The following is a 16,270-nucleotide window of genomic DNA, read 5'->3' as shown; positions in this document are numbered from 1 at the left end:
CGAGCACAGGTGGAGGTTTTCAGCAGACATCAAGAATAATCTTCATGTGGGGGCACCTGGGTGGCTCAGTCAGGTGAGCATCTGCCTTCATCGTGGGTCATGATCAAGGGGTCTTGGGATGGAGTCCTGCATTGGACTCCCTGCTAAGCAGCGGGGGGGAGGGGGCGTCTGCTTCTCCCTCTCTGTGCCCCCTCATTCATACTTGTGTTCTCTCTCTCAAATAAATAAAATCTTCAAAAAAAAAAAAAAAAAAAGAATCTCCATGTGGATGGTGTCTTTGAGTCTACTTCAGCAAATGAAATACGTTATGATTGTGAAACTAGAGAAAATGAATGACTCCATATCAGACCAGATGACAAACACAGAAACTCTCCAATATTGCTGACATGAAATGTTTCTCTCCCAAACAGCAGTGATTTTTTTTCCCATTTACTTTTCACTCCACACTGAATTTGGTATTTTCATCACATGAGTCAGGAAATCTGGACTTCATGTTCCAATAGCCACTCCCTTCGTCAGCCTCCCCCTGAGATGTGCACCTGGCGAGATGGGCTTCGGTGCCCCATGGTAGCACATCGTCATGTCAATAAATAGAACCCGAGTGTTAGAGGACGACACTAGTTTCTAGGGAGAAACAAGATCTGACACATGTTACTACCTCATTATACATCCAGGCCTTCTGCCAAGCAGAAGGAACGGAGGATCACCTTTTAACATAAACACCACAGGCCTTTCTTGCTCTGAGGATCAAGTCCAGTATATTTATTTCCTTTACCACACGGTCATTTTCCCTCCACTGGAAAGGACAGCCAATGAATAAAAGCCATGTTCGTTCAGCATTATGCTTGAGAATTTTAAACAAACCAGTGAGGCGAATCACTTATGGTTTTCATACCAGGCATACCTCCGAGAGGCTCTATATAAATACTTCTTTCAGCTCAGAATACGATCCAGGCCATTATGAAATTCTGTACTCTGTGTGAGCAAGAGACACAGAATGATCCCAAAGCTAGGAAATGCAGGTTCGCACGTTTGCACTTCCATCTTCCACAGGGACCCCGGGGTCTAGTGGGCTATCCCAGACTGGGAATGGAGAAACCTGAGGTTATGGGGTTTGGGGTTTAGCAAAGATATTTAAATTCTATGCCAGCTGCTCTGTCTCAGGAAAAGGCGACCATGACTTTGCAACGGCAGCAGGAGCGTCTAAACTGAAGCAGCGGCAGATGACCCAAGCAGCAAGCACCAAGTTCACCTGTCGCCTGAAGCTCACAGTCCTGCAGATGTGCTCCGTCATCTGTCCCTCAAATGCCACTCGAAGCACAACCCTCCCGACCCGGAGAGCATGCTTCCAGCTCTCACCGAGCCACGTCTCGGGAGGCGCTTCTCCTCGTGTGCTCAGTTCCAGCCTCCTGGAGCGTTTCTGTATGTTGTCAAAGCCGTGCACACACGGTGCAAACCATCTGGTTCAACGCACTGGGTCGAACTGTAGTGGAGCCGAGCCCCGTGAACCGCGAGAACGCAACGAAGAATAGGGGTCATCTCTGTGCCAAATGACCCCGGGGACAGAAAAGGGCCGTGGAGAGCAGAGAACGTTCTTGCTGTCTGTTGTCACGGCGCGTCTCACTCCAGATGGATGGAACCTCAGCTGGGGTGGGGCTCGTCAGGTGTGGCGGGAAGCAGCCAGGAATACAGGAGTCTAGTGCTCGACGAGCCTCTCCATCCAAACAGGACAGCAGAGCCGTCGAATCCAGAGGCCACCAGGGCAGCCCAGCAGGAATCAGACAAGACACAAGATTAAGCAAAACACAGGTACTGCAAGGAGGTGACAAGAGGGCACAACCGACCTCGGTCGGCACTCGAGAGCGGTTCAAAGGAAAGGGCACAAAGTCACATCACGAGCACAGGACACACAGACTGAGTTACTGTCAGAGGACGCATGCAAAGCTCCACTTTCCAAACCGAAAACAGAACTAAAACAGTTTCATAGGGATGATTTATTCAACGAACAGTGCAAACTAAAACAGGGAGATGTAAGGCTGAAGGCTTGTTACCCCATCTTACCCCAGCACCCCTCACTTTGCTGAGCTAGAAAAACATGTGCTCTGCAGGGGTTAAATGATGCCATCCTCCTCGGCTGTAGAGAGTCACTTGGGTGGGATGTAAGGACCCCTTTCTCTGGGGCACAGGCTTTTCCAGAAGGCAGAGGGATAGCTAACCCAGGGCTACACCTCAATTCTGCAACTTGTTCTCTCCACTGCCTTCACTGTGCCCGTTTACTAATCCAGCAAATACTTACTCAGCGCTTACTTGCTGTCATGTCTTGTGCTCTCCGCCTTGCTCTTCCCCTAGTGGACACCATGGTACCCAAGCCCCAGTCATTTCGTGGTCGGATTAACTTTCCAACCGCTTTTCGTGTTTACCTTTCTGGCGATGCCAAATACATTCCATGTTCAAGGTCACCAGCACCCCACTTTCAAACTGGGAGCCTCCCCCATGATGCCCCTCCTTCCTCCATTTTGGTGACAAGGGACCCCACACCCTTGCTTCCCAAGCTCCTCTCTCTTCATTCCAGCTGGCGTTCTTCCCTCTTTCCCACCAGCTTTCTCTGTTCCTCCAACATTCACTGACTCAGCAGCTCACTGGTTTGATCATCCCGAGGTGCTTTGGTTGGCTTCTCCCTTCTTTATTCACCCGACCTTTCCTACATGATTCATCCAACACCGAGCTAAGCAACCTCTTTTGTGCATCACTCACCCTCCTTGAAGGACCATCCGCATTAACAGGAGAGCGCGCTTTACACAGCACTTCCAACGACACCGACCCGATCGGTCCTTGACGACACTGCGGAACAGATGTTACGTAACTCCCTGTACGTACAAGGAAACCAAGGTGTGAAAAAATCACCCACCTTATCCTAGAGAATACCGCAAGTGAGCGGTGGAACTGAGAGCCAAACCCTGTCGTCAATCAGCTACCAAATCAGCTACCGGAATCAGTCTATTCATGATTCTACCTCCGCCAAACCCTGCTGAGGAATCAGCCATGAGAAACACAGGAGGGAGGGTGCTTACTTGCCTCAACAGCTGATGGCCAAACTGGGCCAAACAGTGAAGAAAGAACGGGCCAACTCAACAGAGACAGGACTTTGAGGCCTGGAATCTCAAAAGGCCCAAGCGAATTTACAAGTAGGATCCAACAAAGTGTCCTCCGGAAAGAACCTCAGATGAAGCCATGAAGGTTAAACCACAAAGCACACTAGGTAGTTTTTAAGGAACACTTGCACATCACACGCATTAATCAGTAAAAAAGGCAAACATCCATTTGGCTCCTGAAGAGCTGGAATTTAAAAAGCATGATCAAAAGGAAAACACAACCAACTATAACGAACTGTAATTAGAAAGCTTAGGAGAAATTTAAGAGAGCAAAGGTCCCAGCATTCTCAAAGAAGGTGGCATTCTGTTAACAAGCTGAGAAAGGGATGTACTTTGTGTCCCCATGTCCCAAAAGATTAATACCTGATGGGGTGCCCACATGGCCAGCCACTGAGGCGCCAGACACCCACCTGAGATCACGCTCTCACCCATGAGCCTTGCCTGGCAGGGCCTTGGCAGTTCCAGCCCAACTTCCTCTGTCTTCCCTTTATTTTGTGAAGTGTGCAGCAGGAAACACAACTGGTGGAATGTTTTTGTTTTTGTTTTTGTTGTTTAAGCTGAGCAGGAGAATGCTGGAGATCTGCTTGACAAGATGCACAATCACCATGATTTTGTCTGCAGGTCCCCAAAGGCCCTCGCACAACAACTATACCTCGTTGAAGAAAGGAGGGAACTGACTGTCTCCACCTGCTTCCTGTTTGGTAACAATCCACCCAACAAAGTATTCTAGATGAAGGAATATTCTCAGACTTGTCTATTTAGGGAAGTAATGCTAATTCAATGAAATGCAATAATTTCTTTCCTATCTACTATAAGCTTGCCCACACCCTTGCCAAGTCCAAGAACAGGCAAAGAGGTCATACAAAGAAAATATTTATTTGCTTCCACGTTTTTACTATGTGACTACCAAATTTCTTTCTTTAGTGCTTTTTGTTCATTCTTCCATTCAGCTTTTTATTGAAGTAGAATGCTTAGTACAGTGAGGGAGACAAACCCTAAGAAACACTTAGCTATAGGGCATAATCTGAGGGTTCTGGAGGGGAGATGGGTAGGGGGATGGGGTACCTGGATGATAGGCATGAAGGAGGGCGTGGGGTGGAATGAGCACTGGGTGTTCAATGCAACTGAGCAATCACTGAATTCTCCCTCGGAAACTAATAGCATACCTGATGTTAATTAAACTGAGTTGAAATTTAAAAAAAAAAAAAAAGTGCTGTATAGGATTATCCTTACATGTCATATAGGCTTTGAGATAAAATGTAAAGGTAGCCCTTTAAAAAGTAGCATTCCTGCCTACCATATGGCAGCTAAATGTCTTTGACTAAAGTCACAGCACTTCTCTGAGTAAGTTCCTAATTAGTGAAAGAGGGATCACAGAATCTACCCTATCCATCTTAAGGTGGTTTTCTGAAAGTCAAATCAGATGATGAATCTGCAAATACTTTATAAGTATTTTCAGCACAGATACCTGTGGATCAGAAAACCTAATAACAAAAAAATGTACTGACCTTCTAGAGACTTCCTAGGGCTGTATCTGTGCATGCTGTGTGTATGTGTGCCATCAGCAAGAGTAGTGGTACTGGCCTGGTGCTCCCCACAGAGTCTTATCACGACCAGGCACCACTAGATCTGTGCAAGCATCCGCATTCAAGACAGAAACAAGCTGGGTACAGTGGCCTCTGAGTTGTATGGAAATCACTGTGCGATACCAACATCTGGTCTTCAGTCATTCCAACGCTAGAGCTCTTATTTTTCACTTGCCTCTTGTTCCAAAAGCTTGACAGGTGGAGAAGATACTTGAAATGTCCCAAACCTGTGATTTTGTGATCAAGGGGTATCATCACCTCCACCCAGCTGGTGACAGAAAAGTGGGTGTCCACATTATTTAAAATAAGTACCATGAGGAAAGAACTTTCTGAAAGAAACCTTAGTGGCCTCCAAGTGGGCAACTGAAAAGAACCAAACGCTAGTGACAGAGAAGTCAACGATTCAAAAATCGAGGGCAGTTTTATTAGCTTCATTCAATGAGGCAAAACTTGGACAAAAAAATTCATTATTCAAACCAGATGCTGTTTTTGTAATATTCATTTCAATGATGAACTGTTTCAATTCTCTTTTATTTTGAATATGTAATATAAAGCAGGCAAATCATTACATTAATAAAGGCACACTTGAAATTTGTAAAGTTGGTTTGAAAAAGAACTGAATGTAAGAAACCTGTTTTCCCAAGTGCATTGCCAAGAGCAGTTTTGTCTTTTTTAATCATGTGACAAAAGAAATGCAATAGTGAGTTTAAGCAAGAGCAATTATGAACAGCAATGAAATTACCCTTTAATGATAATCAGCCCCAAATCCTGATTACTACCAGCTCAAATTATCTGGTCATAAGGCATACAGGGCACCGTGTTCATCTATCTCAAATGAGAATGAAGGCTGGGCCCCTCAAGGTACGTGGTCAGATAAGATGGGGAGGCAGGGATGGAAGGAGAGGGCGCCAACCGCACAGACCTCAAGCGCCAAACAGAAAGCAGAATCCTCATAAAAATGTTTACCAAGCACAAAAGTTGTTTTTAGGAAGAAGCCTGATGATGATCTCCCTCTTAGAAAAGATTATTCTTTCTCTTGTCAGAAGAATGATGAGGAACAGATCTCCTCCCCAGGAAAAAAGAGAGCATCTGTAGCTGGGTGGATCCCAGGAGAAGGGGAGAGAAGACTGTGGGAAACGGAGCCCAGAAAGCAGACTTTGGCCTTGAGATAGAATCCCAAAGGCAAAGGGGGAATGATCTTCTAGTTTGGGGCTCCAAAGAGCAGCTAGTAAGGACCATGACTGTGGGGCAATCACCGCATTCCAGCACAACTGTAACAGACACCCTCCTCTTCTGGACTGGGCATGCTTGTGTGCAGATTCAACACCAGACAGCTGCAAAAGAAGATCTCTGTTCATACTGGAGTTCTAAATCCTACGTACCAAAACCCACTTTGAGCCAGACACCATGTTGGCCACCAGCATTCATTAGCCTCTTGTAATGCTCACAGACTAGGAGGTGTTGACAACTCATTCTACTGAAAATGCAGCTCAAAGAGGCAACGTCACCTGCCCATGCCACCAGGCAAGTGGCAATCCTGGGTTCAGGCATGTTTTTCTAGCCACCCCCCTTTTTTTCTAATCCCTTGAAGAGGGACTCTTCTCTCCTACCCTACCAGCCCTCAAAGTTCTGCAAAGAAAGGACTCTTCATTCAGTGGATTTACCTGCGTAGTGAGAGTATGTGAATCACTATGTAAGAAATAAACAGATCCTGAGCAATGGTAAAGAAGCTTCTAAAATCTGGGTGTGAAGAGCACTTTCAGTTACTCAATGAAGGAGAAATTTCTTGCAAAATTATTTTTCTTTCTCCTCTTTGCTTCAGAGATCCTGAATTTTCCACTTGTTACTCTTTTTCTCTTTCATGCAAAAACTCAAGTCCCCACAAGCAGAAGAGAAGGACGATGGAAATCTTAACAAGCAGCAATGACTGCGCAGAGACGGGTCACCGAAGTCAAGAGCCCACGGACAAGACCGTGGAGAACTTCATTACCTCGGCTCACAGCCTTCTTGTGGTTGGCCAGGATCCACCGGCGCCTTCACCTCCTGGCAACCACCTGCCACCTTTACCTTCTGGAAACACGGGCCCGCGGCCAGGCCGGAGATTTCTGCTCTCTGACTGAACACAAACACCTCTCAGCTTCCAGTCTGAACACAGCCCTGAAGCCTGGGACTCACTGCGGGTTTGGTGCTACTGATGTCTCTGCAGTTTGTAATCTGCCTGTTTAATTAAAACTGGAACATTCCAAAGAGGTCTATTCTTAACTAAGAGAAGACCCATGGGGTTTGAACTTGCGTTTCCAAACCTACAGACCGAACAGAAGCACCAGCCAGGCAAACAAGGCATGGTGTGCTCTGAACAAAACACAACCAGCCTCATGTTCCTAGTGACTTTTTTGAAGTTTATTTCCTGGCAGTTTCAGGGAATTTTTGTATTCTTTTTCTTCTGCATTCTTTAGTAATTTCTGGATGAGTTCCAACCCTGAGGAGTTCACAGTCTGATGAGGGACACAACACCTTGAAAAAAATTAATGGCAGTATTAGGAGGTGGGAGAACACAGAGGGACACCAAGTGCTAGAAGGAAACAGGACAGAGGAACGAGGGAGAGTCCATCAAAGAAGGGGACACACAAACTAGCTTTACAAAATGAGTAGGGAGTTCTCAAGGCAATGAAATGGAGGTTCTGGAACACTGCAAGCAGAAGGGACAGTGCATTCAATGACTCACATTTATGAAGGAGCCGGCAGTCCGCGCAGTGAAGAGAAGCAGTGTTTACACATGAAGGGAGATGGGGAGCTGATAAAGGAAGCATCTCAGAGACCATTACAAAGGGTCTCTATAGGCATCTCGGAGTCAATGAAGGTTTTAAAGCATGTTCAGTTGGTTTTTGTTTTACTTTTTTAAGAAAGTAATTCTAGCAGATATGCCGAAGGTAGACAGTTTACATTAGTGCCATGCAAAAAATAAATAAATAAAATGAAATGTGAGCCACAGAGCCAAGCCACATCTATAATTTTACATTTTTTAGTAGCCACATCTACAGTAAGGGGGGAAAAAATGAAATTAATTTAATAATATAGTTATTAAAATATAATCCAATCAAAATCCAAACTATTATCATTCAACATCTAGTCAATATTTTTTTAAATTATTAATGAGATAGTTCACATTCTTTTTATCTCGTCCTATGTCTTCTAGATCTGGCACACTTAACAGCACATCCATAAGAGGATAAGCCCCATTTTAAGTGCTCAGATGTGGCCAGTGATTACCCTATTGAACAGAGAGCTCTAGATAAGCCAAATGCAAGACCCACTCAGGAGACTGCAGCCAAGAGTCCAAACAAGGGATGCTAAAGATCTGGACAGATACTTCCAGCCCTTGAACATATGCTAAACTGCCATCAAAATGCCATTTTACAAATATGTAACTTGTTTTGTTTTAAAGATTTTATTCATTAGAGAGAGAGAGAGAGAGAGAGAGAGAGAGCATGCATACCTGCTTGCAAGCAGGGTGGGGAAGAGAAGCAGAAACTCTGTTAAGCAGGGAGCCTATCTCAGGACATCAGGATCATGACCTGAGCCAAAGGCAGGCTTAACCCACTGAGCCACCCAGGCACCCCATGTTTTGTTTTTTCTTTAAAGATTTCTTTGAGGGCACCTGGGTGGCTCAGTGGGTTGAAGCCTCTGCCTTCGGCTCGGGTCATGATCTCCGGGTCCTGGGATCGAGTCCCATATCAGGCTCCCTGCTCGGTAGGCAGCCTGCTTCCCCCCACTCTCTCTGCCTGCCTCTCTGCCTACTTGTGATCTCTACCTGTCAAATGAACAAAATCTTAAAAAAAAAAAAAAAAAAAGATTTGAGTTGGGGAGGGACAGTGGGAGAGGGAGAAAGAGAGTCCTCAAGCGCACTCCCACTGAGCACAGAGCCTGAGGCAGGGCTCAATCCCACGGCCCCACAGACCCCGAGATCATGAACTAAGAGTTGGCCACTCAGCCAATTAGGCCATCCATGCAACCCCACTTTTTGTTTTGAATAGACAATTCACATGGTTCACAAATAAAAATACAACAGGGTATCTAACAAACAGTACTGCTCCTACTTTTTTTCTGTCTACCCTATCCCCCCACCTCCTCCATTAAAGACAATCATTTCTACTGAATTTCTTTGTTTATCCTTTCAATGTTTCTTCATGCAGATACAAGCAGATATGAATGGAAATTCCAATTCTGTCCCTTTTCTACACCAAAGGTAACATACTACATATTCTGTTCTGTGCCTTGCTTTTTTCATTTTATCATATCTTGAAGATCTTTCCATATTACTGCATAAAGAGTTTCTGTGTTTTCTTTAAATGTTACACAATATTCAATTGTATGAATGGATCACAGTTTATTTCACCAGCCTTCTACTAATGGATACTTGAATCGTTTCCAATCTCTTTATTACAAACAATGGTCTAATGAAAACCTCCTATATGCGTCACTTTTTATGTATTCAGATGTACCTGCAGGGAAAAATTACCAGAGCCAAATTGCTGGGTCAAAGGATAATTGCATTTGTAATCCTGATAGATACTGCCAAACTGGCCTTCATAAGGGCTGTGGTATTTTGTAATCTCGCAAGAAGTACAATGACAATTTTTCCACATCTGATCAACAATATATAATTATCACACTTTAAAATTTCTGCCAATCTGATAAAGTGAAACAGTCTAAATCTGCATTTCTCTTATTATGTTGGAGTTTGAAGATCTTTCCTTTGGTATAAAGACAACCTGTATTTCATGTTCTGTGAACATGTCCTTTACCCATTTTTCTATTGGTCTGCAAGTCATTTTCTTATTCATTTGTAGGAGCTCTTTGTATAGAGATTTACCCCTCCCCCGACTACAAATATTTTTTTCCCTGATTGTGATTTGTCCTTTGAATTTACTTATTGGGGTTTTTACCAGGTAAAGTTTTTATCCAAATTAATGAACATTTTTCTTTTATGATTTCTGAATTTTAAGTCATACTAAAAATGCCATCTTCTTATAAAGGAATTTTTCTAGTCCTTTTATGATTTTATTTACTTTTTAAAAGATTTATTTATTTGACAGAGAGAGAGGGAGAGAGAGAGCGCAAGAGCATACATCTGCCAGCTCAGTGGGGAGGGGCAGAGGGAGAGAATCTCAAGCAGACTACCGGCTAAGGGCAGAGCCCAAATCGGGGCTCGATCTCTTGATCCTGAGATCATGACCTGAGCCAAAATCAAGAATCAGACACTTAATTGACTGAACCACCTAGGCACCCCTCTAACCCTTTTATGATTTTACAAAGATATGAATATACACTTCAATTTTGATACATTTGTTATAAATATCATTTTTCACTTTTTCCAACTGAGGTAGATCAGGCATTTTATAAACTGCCTTCCTGATTTCTTCCTTCTTTCTTCATCATCATTCTTTTGCATATCACAGTAATCATCATATAAAATGAACTAAATCAAGGTGGAGTTTAACCAACCTCATCTTCTTCCAGATTCCTAACCACTTGGCCCAATACCATATACTAAATATTTCATCACTATCCCACTGGAAACATAATTTTTAAATACTTTTCTATTTGTGTAGATGGCAACCTGGATTTTTATAAACTCATGGTTCTAATTCTTTAGTCTAGACATCACAGAGGTAAATACAATTTATGTTATTCAGTTTATTTATGGAACTGCCAAGTTTCATGAAATTGCATCCATCCAGCACTGCCCTTCCTCCCACATCATCAATATCTTTTCAACAGATGCTTGACTTGAAGAGATCTACAAATGCAAACTGCCACTGAGAAATTTACAGTGTGGAAGTTGCTAAATTATTTTTCATAATAATATGTTTAAAAGGCAAGCAGTACACCAAAATTAAAGTTTGGCAAAACTTTTCACCTCTTGATCTCAGGGTTGTGAATTCAAGCCCCACGTCGGTTGTAAAGCTTAGTAAGTAAGTAAACACAATAAAACATCAGATTTTTGGGGATGCCTGGCTGGCTCAGTTGGTAGTACATGTGACTCTTGACCTCAGGGTTTTAAGTTTCACACACACACACACACACACACAAACACACACACACACACGTTGCATGCAGAGACAATTTTTTTAAAAAAAATCTTTAAAAACAAGGAGTTTGGCAAAACTGTCATCAATGACAGAATTCTAGATTATCCAAGTTCATTTTATATGCTCACAAAGGTGACATTAAAAACATTTATGAAAAAAAGAAAGAGAGAGAGAGAAAGCCCAGAAAAGCAGTTCAGAAAATATCTGGTCCCCCCTCGCCCAGCTGGAAAAGAGAAGAGTGATTTTTTTTTTTTTTTTTTGCATTTTCATAAAGGTAAATAGAAACAGGGGCACCTGGGTGGCTGAGTCAGTAAAGTTGTCTGCCTTTGGCCCTGGTCATGATCCTGGGACTGAGCCCCACATCTAAGATTGAGCTCCCTCTCCCTCTGCTTGTACTCTGTCAAATGACTAAATAAAATCTTTTAAAAATTAAAATATGGAACGCTTCACAAATCTGCCTGTTATCCCTGCACAGGGCCATGTCATGTTCTCTGTAACGTTCCAATTTCAGTATATGTGCTGCCAAAACGAAATTGAGAAATAATATTCTTTAACAAGGACTTAACATTCCCAATTATTTCTCTTCAAAAGTTTCCAGTAAACTGGAATTTTTACAGTAAAAAGGAGAAAAGTTTAGTATATGGTAAATGCTCTTCTACTCCAATATTCATTCCTATCATGCAGATCAGCATCCTTCAAGTTTTATCCAATCAATGCACACTCCACATTATTTCCCTGCCACTTAAGGTTGTAAAATCCGTTATCAGAGTTCAGTTTCCAAGAGATTTACACATCTGCACACACATGCACATACACAATACTATAAGTAGCATATCGTTCAAGAATAGCAAAGGGGGGGCACCTGGGTGGCTCAGTGGGTTAAGCCGCTACCTTCAGCTCAGGTCATGATCTCAGGGTCCTGGGATCGAGTCCCACATCGGGCTCTCTGCTCAGCAGGGAGCCTGCTTCCCTTCCTCTCTCTCTGCCTGCCTCTCCGTCTACTTGTGATTTCTCTCTGTCAAATAAATAAATAAAATCTTAAAAAAAAAAAAAAAAAAAGAATAGCAAAGGGATCAGTTCCTATAGGGGATGCTCATGTTCTAGAGATAAATTATAAAATCTTACACAGGGGATAATAATACCAGAAAAATAAAGACAACAACAAAATGGTCCTACATCAGAAATAAAGGAAATGCTGGGGCAGTGGGTCAGGGAGGTCCTATGGAAGAAAAGCTCCCCCCAAAAGGACCAAAGCATAGCTTCTGAGACCTCTGTGGTGTTTCTTCTTCTTCTTTTTTTTTTTTTTTTTTTTAGATTTTATTTATTTATTCGACAGAGAGAGAGCGAGCGAGCACAGACAGGCAGCATGGCAGGCAGAAGGAGGGGGAGACTCCCCACCGAGCAGGCCTGATGCAAGGCTGGATCCCAGGACTCTGACATCATGACCTGAACCGAAGGCAGACACTTAACGGACTGAGCCACCCAGGTACCCCCCCTCTTTTTTTTTTTTTTTTAATTTATTTATTTGAGACAGAAAGAGAGTCAATAGGTGGGGTCGGGGAAGTTAGAGAGAGGGCAAGAGAATCTTAAGCAGACTCTGCGCTAAACACAGAGCCTGACATGGTGCTCTATCCCACAACCTTGAGATCATGACCTGAGCTAAAACCAAGAATGGGGCATTTAACCTCCTGCACCACCCAGGAGCCCCAACCTCGGTGATGCTTCTAAAAGAAACAGAGCTGAAGTGGAAGCCAAGAGCTCTGTGAACAAAGAGCTCCTTCTGACGAGGCCTCCCTGTCTCCCGACACCCCCCACCCTTCAAAGCTGCTGCTTCCCACATTAGCCCGCAGACTCGGGAGAAAGACTCACAAACCTGATCCCTGGCCCTGAAATGACGCTCTTGAATTTCAACCTCCTTTTAATCTGCAAATTCCTAATGAAGGCAATTCACCCCTGGATCATACCTAAGAACCTAAAACTAACCACGAATGCCTACTGCCCCTGCCCTCCAACAAAACTCTATCTTATTATCTCCATCAAGAATATTATTTTCCAACTTACTTGAACTCCTTCACAGCACCTTATACCTTAGGCATCTTCTAACTCTCTCTACGCCCTACAAAAGCCACACACCGAGTCTTTCCCTGTGATATCCCCCATCCTGGCTTCCCGTTTGTTTCCAACTTCAGACCATCCTTACGACCAGGACCCTGTGCCTACTTCAACCTCTCCTCACACCTCAATGATTTCCTTCTTTCCTCACCTTCTCCCCTTACACATGATCTACAATCGCATGTACCTTTCCTAAATGGTACCAAAACTTCCAGTGTTCCCCATTACTTCTGTGACAGCCTGAAACCGTATCACTGATTGTTTCATTCATTTGACAAATACTGAGTGAGTCCCCCTTTTGGCCACGCATGATTCTAGACATTAGGGACATATCACTGAACAGACAAAATTGCTACATAATCTTATCTTAACCTATTTTTTCTAGCCCTTCACCCCATTCGTCCTCTAGATAATTATAAACATTATCTATAAATAAATCTATACCAGAAGTTACATTCTGGTATAATGATATATTCAATGATACCTTAAAGAACCCTACTACCTATTGGATCCAGTATTGAGCAAGACACATGCAGCCTTTTCCCTATGTCCCAATCTGATCTCCTTTCACCTTTCTGCTCTGAAAACCTTCCCCCTTCCCTGCCCCCTAATCCCTGCCCACCCCAAAATACTCAACCCAAACCATCTTAATGGTCTTAAATAAATAAAAAATAAAATAAAATAAAATAAAATAAAAGTCTTAAATAAAGACTTTCTTGGGCAATGACGCCCACAGCAGGGACCACCAGTCCTTCTCGTGACACCTTTATCTTGTACGGTGCTTCTGGGTGTGTGTGGGGGGGTCTTTTCATGGGTTTCATGGATCTCCCTAATTACTACAGAGGTCTCTGAAGACCAGATACCTGTTCTCTTCTTTGCACTTGGTAGGATTTCCATAATCACAGAACACTACTGCCAAAGGAAATGTTTGACACTGGTTCCTCAAACCTATCCTGCTGCTTGAGAAAGTTGAGGCTTAGGGAGGTTACATCATAGTATCAAGTGCTTTTAAAAAAAAAAAAAAAAGTGAATAAATACTAATTGCAGACTGGCAGACATCCTTTTCTTTGTCCCTAGGGACGGAGGAAGATGGCTGCACTATCGCTTGCATGCAATTCTCTCCTCCTGGGATCCACGCATGTGCTCCCACACTGTCTGACAACTTGCTGAGAGCTACTGCCTAGCAGAGCCCTAACGCCCTTCAGCTTGGTGGATCTGCCTAGTTCTACATGGTTGCCCTCTTTCCAACGGTCTACTGCCCGTGGTTAGCTGGAGATCTCGGTGATGCTAAACAAGGAGACCCTAGCCTTTCCAGACTCTAGACTGCTCTCCCTCTCTGCCCCAGGGCTTCCTTTAGCCTACCATATCAACACCTGACCTTCCGCCCTGGTCAGGGAGCTGTCCCTGCTGGGAGCCAGAGAGCTCTCAAAGGGAGAGAGCTGGTACCAGGAGGAGCACACAGGTAGAGGTTAATGGAGCCGTAATTAAAAGTCATCTACAAGGGCAAAATCAGCACAGCCCTGTGAGAAGTACAATTTAGAACAGGATAGCGGAGTCCAGATGTCATCTACAAAAGACTGAGATTTTATAGCATGATGCAGGAATGCCAGGATTTTTAGCACGAGCCCCCATTCCTATCCCCTATCTTCAGGTCATTCTCTCCACACTATTCATACAGAATTCAAAGAGGCATGTGTGATCCTTTCTTCCCACTCCTACTGAAATGGCAATGGTGCTCAGTAATGTTTCCTGAATCTCCTACAAATGAAAGGCCAGTCTGCCCTTTGCTTGAGCTGGAGAAAGTTAAATTTAACAGAAGCAGCCAATATACATGTGGTCAATGCAGATAAGAGTGGCTCATGTTTGTCTGATTCTCTGGGGGGGCCAGAAGGATGGATAGTACTTAATTGGCCACAGGTTATGAAGCCCATGTTCATCAAATTAGACTGGAGGTAATTGCCCTTCACATGTTGTTTTAAGCAGCTATTCCATTATTCACAAGTAAATCTGTGGCCTCAATGTGTAATAATCCCTCAATGTCATGGTCTTCTGGTATAGCCAAATCCCATAACCTTGGAGGCCACTAGAAGTTCTCGTTCAGGTTCACTCTATACCTGGAAGGATAGTTTGGAGGGAAGAAAATCCTGGTTTTCTGGCTTTCAAGATCAAAGAATATTCCTTACATTTATGAAAACCTTCAAAATACAGAAACTTCTCACCTAACAGCAGCTAGAAAGTAGCCTTGTTTGTTTCTCTCTAAGTATATGAATTGTTAAAAGCAGAAAAAGAAAAATGTTCTAAGCTCCAGAATCTTCTTCAGATGTTAACTTCTTTGGGGGAAAGAAACACGGATTCATGCCCAAACCCAGACCACAGGCCATCCCTTAGATGTCAGAGACAGAGTTGCTGAGTTGTCTCCCACATGCCCCCTCCCCTCTCTCCTGGTGCAGCTTTTCCTCGCCTCCTCCCACAGCACTCAGGACATCTTCCATGCAGCTTGGACTGCCCACCATGTCTGGAAAGTGCTCTGCAGCCCAGCTTCTGTGATTATCTGAACCTTACTGACCCAGACTTAGCCACCCAGACCCAGGTCAGCGACCCAGACCATGGGCTGGGACTCTTTCTGGTCTCCCCTACCTCAAGTTGGGGTCAGCAACTAGAGTGATGCTGGGCTAGTGGTCTGTCTTTAAGGAATCCTCCTAGGTCTCGCAGACGAGGAGGGGACAGAGGCCAGGGGCCTGGCATGTCAATGCAGACAGCCTTCTTTAGCCACGGACCCGAGCAGATGAAACACCAGTGAATCACTGCCTCTAAGGTTATCTCAACCCTCGTGCACCAGCCACCAACACCACCCACTCAGTAACACAGCATTCATTCATTCATTCATTCACTCCCTCATTCACTATTTAATGAGTCCCTGCATAGATGGAGGCAGATACATCTCAAAATTGCACATCCTAGTTAGCCCGAACCCGCTGAAGTACAACCTTCCATTAACTGGAATGATGGGGCTCCTTCATGTAAGTGACATTCAAGCCATACTAAACATACCAAGTTAGTGATATTCTGTCTAAAAATATCTCTCCTTCTTCTCTACCAGAAGAACTCCACTATCTTTATACAGAAAAATATAGATGTCCCTTCCCTGGGAAGCCTTTCCCAGCTCCTCCAGTCTTCCTAGAAAACTTCCCAGCTACATCTCCCACACCTTCCTTTACTCTCTCCTCTAGCTATACTGCCCTTTTCTCACTTTCTGCCTTCTACATTAAGTCCCTTTCTGCCTCAGGGATTTTGCACATGCCGTCTGTGATGTTGACGTTCCTGCCCA

At 43.8% G+C, this 16,270-nt stretch overlaps 1 protein-coding gene and 1 pseudogene across 1 annotated transcript in view; both read right to left on the bottom strand.

Moving 5' to 3' along the window:
- Positions 1–16,270, bottom strand: part of JAZF1 (JAZF zinc finger 1) — a 320,889-nt gene that overhangs the window by 248,560 nt on the left and 56,059 nt on the right. The window lies entirely within an intron of this gene.
- On the bottom strand, positions 11,261–11,361 carry LOC116569755 (annotated as a pseudogene).

This window comes from Mustela erminea, chromosome 11 (genome assembly GCF_009829155.1).
Source record: "Mustela erminea isolate mMusErm1 chromosome 11, mMusErm1.Pri, whole genome shotgun sequence".
Lineage (NCBI taxonomy): Eukaryota > Metazoa > Chordata > Mammalia > Carnivora > Mustelidae > Mustela > Mustela erminea.
Note: the sequence above shows the minus strand (reverse complement) of the source record. Positions and strands in the feature narration are given on the sequence as shown.